Source organism: Guillardia theta, assembly GCF_000315625.1.
Source record: "Guillardia theta CCMP2712 unplaced genomic scaffold GUITHscaffold_117, whole genome shotgun sequence".
NCBI classification, from domain to species: Eukaryota; class Cryptophyceae; order Pyrenomonadales; family Geminigeraceae; genus Guillardia; species Guillardia theta.
The window spans coordinates 116,758-121,472 of NW_005434557.1; positions in this window are offsets into that span (position 1 = coordinate 116,758).

Consider the following 4,715-nt stretch of genomic DNA (forward strand, 5'->3'; position numbering starts at 1 on the left):
CAGCTGATTTGCCAGAAGATTACATGCTGGACTGGCGCTGCCGCGTCTGGGTGCCAGCAGTGCTGGTTCTTTTCGTTCTTGTGTTTTGTGTGTGATTGTGCAGCTTCTCGCTGTGGACTGTGTGCCTGCCGGTTCAGCTTGTTCCTGCTTTGTTTTGCTTGAGGCACTTTTTACCTTCTGCCAGTAAATCCTATGAATGCTCTTGCCATCTCGACGGACGGTACCCTGCATCCTGACACCCTCCGCTTCATCTGGTATCTCGCGGACATCATTGCTCAGCGCTCAATGCCTCTTGAGGATGCGGCGTTTGGTCGGCACTTCGTGCCTGATGACGGACCTGCTGCTGAGGTCTTGGCTCGCAAACGCGCCGCCACCTATCAGCGCCTCACCATGCAGCTGACGCTGGAGGCGCTCTTGTCTGGTGCGAGGCGCATGACGCCCTTGCGGGCGCAAGCACTTCTCGAGCCAGAGGACAGCTCCTCCTCGGACTTTGTCGAGTCGCCCGAGGAGTCTTCGCCGGAGGTCTCCGACTCCGATGGGGGACACCCTTCGAGTGGCCCCGACGATCGGCGCGGAGCTGGCGAGGCGTCTCCGTCCCTCACTGTGACGTCGGTTGCCTCCGGAGAGCTCGACACCACTGGGGTGCTTGCTGCTGGTCCGAGCTCGCCTGCTTCCTCCCCGGCATCGGTCGGGTCACGCCGGTCCTTGGGCATTGCCGCGGCGTCGCCGCCGTCACGGGCGGCTACCACTGACTCGGCTACCGCTGACTCGGAGGCTAGCGAGGAGGACTACCTCGAGCGGTACCGTGTTCCTGTGTCCAGCCGGGCCTCCGTCCGCTGCCCCAGGCGGACCCCCGGGCAACACGGCTCCTTGTCGGCGGCTGCCCTTTCTCCGTCCGCGGCCGCCCGCTTTGTGGCGGCAGCGGACGTCTCGACTGACAGTGGTCAGTCGGCTGCCTCCGGGTATCGCGTCTAAGGGATTTTATTCCTCCTGCTTGCTCCTGCTGCTTGTTGCTTGATTGCTTGACCCTTAGGCTGCTTGTCTGCGCGGCTTCGCGCTTGGGCTGGCGCTGCCGCGTCTGGGTGCCAGCAGTGCTGGTTCTTTTCGGGCTTGTGTTTTGTGTGTGATTGTGCAGCTTCTCGCTGTGGACTGTGTGCCAGGAGGTTTAGCTTGTTCCTGCTTTGTTTTGCTTGAGGCACTTTTTACCTTCTGCCAGTAAATCCATTACCCGGAAGTCGTGCGCCTCAACGAAGAAGGTCGCCAGAGGATGCTTCTGGGCACGGAGAGATCTCGAGCAGTGAACGTCCAGGCTATGAGGAGAGGGCAGCCTGGCAGCGTCCGTGATCATTGGCTGGTCAGAGTACCACGCGAGGAAGCGAGCGATAGCCGTATAGTAAACAGCGGGGTGTAGACCCTCAGAGGGCGTGAACTACGACGGATTTACTGGCAGAAGGTAAAAAGTGCCTCAAGCAATGAACTCGTCCCCTCCCCTACCGTAGCCTAGTATGCGGAAGCTCCCGCTTGAACCTCGCAAGCTCTAGCAGGTCGGGATGGGCAGAGAGGTACTGCGAGGAAGGCCAGCGGTGGTATTTCTCAAGCGCCAGGTGGACAGAGAGGTCAAAGCGACGAATCTGTGACTCCCTGGAGGAAGAAGCGCAGCTTCTGGAGATGGCTCGCCCTCACCAGCGTCTTGAACATGAAGCCATGCTGGACGAGCCCGAGCTTCGAAAGCTCTTCGTTGAGGGTAGAAACCTTCGCTCGGAGCTGACTAGCATGAAATCCATCGGTGCCGATAGGCAGGCCTCCAAGTGTAATCCCGCCAGTGACGACCTCGAAGTGAAGAAGCTGAGTCTTGAGACGGCGCTTAAGGCTCTTCTTCAGCTGCGAGAGATCAGGGTGTTGATGCCAGGAGGGGATGTAAACTTTCGACTCGCGAGGTTGAATCGCAAGCTGCAGATCGGCCAACATGTACTTCTTCATAGCGGACGTAGCTGCAACGGTTGAACGGCATAGGCCAAGACTCGAACAGAGGGAAAAGCTCTGCGATATGGAGGAGCAGGGGGTGGATACTGTGGCAGAAAAATACGCTGGAGGGGACATCGCCCGGCAGTGACAGACGCCCGAGGTACACTGAACGGAGGCTGACTGACTTTTGTGAAGAGTCGAAGGTCAGTCGTGCGTGGGCTGGCGGTGCCGGGTCTGCTCAGTGACAGTTGCCAGCAGTGCTGGTTACTTTTGGTCTTGTTTTTTGTGTTTCTCGCTGTGCGCTGTGTGCATGCAGGTTTAGCTTGTTCCTGCTTTGTTTTGCTTGAGGCACTTTTTACCTTATGCGAGTAAAACTCTCAGTTACTCCTGGGGGGAGGCCCCGACTCGGAGGGGAGGAAGCCTCGGAAGGAAGATGCGAGGCGCATGTGACGCGGCCCTTGCGGGTGCAAGCACTTCTCGGTCGGAGCCAGAGGACAGCTCCTCCTCAGACTTTGTCGAGTCGCCCGAGGAGTCTTCGCCGCCGGGACTCCCGGCGAGTCTCCGACTCCGATGGGGGAAACATCCAGAGTGGACTCCTGAGCCGGCGCGCCACCTGTGACGTCGGGTGCCTCCGGCGGAGGCACCCGAGTGGTGTTGAGCTCCGCGCCGGTCGTCGGGGCCTGCCGTAGCCTACCTCCGATGCCGCCGCACTGCCAGTAAATCCATTGTCCCCTCTACTATTGTCCCCCATCGGAGTCGGGGGAGGACATAGGATTTACTGGCAGAAGGTAAAAAGTGCCTCAAGCAAAACAAAGCAGGAACAAGCTGAACCGGCAGGCACACATTACCAGCGAGAAGCTGCACAAACACACACAACAAAACAAGACCAAAAGTAACCAGCACTGCTGGCAACTGTCAGCAGACCCGGCACCGCCAGCCCGGGCCACGCGAAGCCGGGGCCAAGCAACAGTCGCTAGGAGGGGTAACAAGCAGCTACTGGTAACAAGCAGCAGGAGGGGACGTCCCGGCAAAATGAAACCCCCTTAGACGCATACCCGGAAGAACGAGGGAGAGGCATCCGACTGACCACTGTCAGTCGAGACGTCCGCCGCCGCCGCAAAGCTGGCGGCCGCGGACGGAGAAAGAGCCTCTTGTAGGATTTACTGGCAGAAGGTAAGGGCAGCCGCCGACAAGGAGCCGGCGCTGCCCGGGGGTCCGCCTGGGGCAGCGGAGACAGAGGGAGGCTGGGCACAGGAGCACGGTACCGCTCGAGGTGACGCATCCAGTCCTCCTCACCATCACTGTGACGTCGGGTGCGGTGATGATGAGGATGTTGCCAACCCCACAGTGCTGGTGAGTTTGGATGCAAAGAACGCCTTCAACTCCCTCGACCGCCAGGCTCTCTTCGATGCAATCGAGGGACGTGCGAGTCGCGACTACTTTGATGGGAGCATCGGGCGACTCGACAAAGTCCAGGAGGAGCTGTCCTCTCGCCCGGCCTCCAGCGTCAGCTGCATCATGGTGAGGCGCTGATAGGTGGAACAAAGCAGGAACAGGTGGCCGCGCGTTTGCGAGCCAAGACCTCAGCACTGCCGCATGTCCATCATCAGAAACGAAGCAGTGCCGACCAAACGCCGCATCCTCAAGAGGCATCGAGCGCTGAGCAATGATGTCCGCCAGATACCAGATGAAGCGGAGGGTGTCAGGATGCAGAGGTGACCTGGCATCATCCGCTGGTAGTATCCAGCGCGATGTTTGCGAATCATCGAGTCTTCTCCAACGCTGCAAATCACGAGTCATGGAGGGCGTCGAGGTTGCCGCCTCGTGGGTGCCACTGCTCACGATCTCGGATCCCAGGGATGTGGATATTGCCCTTCTTTTTGCAGCCATGAGGATGGGAGGGTACCTGCCGTCGAGACCGGCGAGGATCCCCGACTGTATCGATGACGCTCTGAAGGCAATGTCCGGCCGCGGCCGCCGGTAACACTAGCCGCGAGGAGAGCCCGGCCTGGCAGAAGAACTTGACGAGACCGTCTGAGACAGAGTTTACCATGGGATTTGACAAACGACAAAACAGCCCAAGGAATCGGAGTTTTGTACAAAGATATAATGGAAGTCACCGAGGAGATCAATCAATTTTTCAAAAATCGGCTGACGGAAATCTTTCCCAGAGCATTACACCTGTCGGCATTCCATGGGCATCGGGAAGATTATCCTCTGTCAGGATACCTCGGATTCTCCTATGTGAAGTATTGGATATCACTTCAATTCAAGAATAGGACAGCTCCGAGGAATCTGATTGATCCCGGCGTCCCGGGCCGGAGTCCGCCATCAAGCACACCGCTTTTGCTGCTGTCCGATCGCGCTGCCGCACCCACTGGCACCCTCACCGTGCGTGATCATACGGTATGCCAGCCACCGTGACATTCATACTACTATGATGCCGCTGGTATCGGATGGGCCTTCGGTCTCATTGACCGGGCCGACACTGTAGGGTCTACTTGACTGAGTAAGTATCAGTGTCAGTGCCACCCGGAACTTCGGAAGCCACGAGGCTCCGCCGACCGGCGCTGCAAGAATTCAGCGGCCTATTAGTCGGGGTAGGGGTAGGTATATACACCGGTCTAAATATCTCTGATTTCCAATTAATTACGAAGGTGGGTAGTGACGAATCGAGGGTAGGTAGTGCATTTGAAGCTTGCTTCGTCAGCGGCCCCCGTCGCATGAGAGCGAGGCGAGGACGTGGAGGG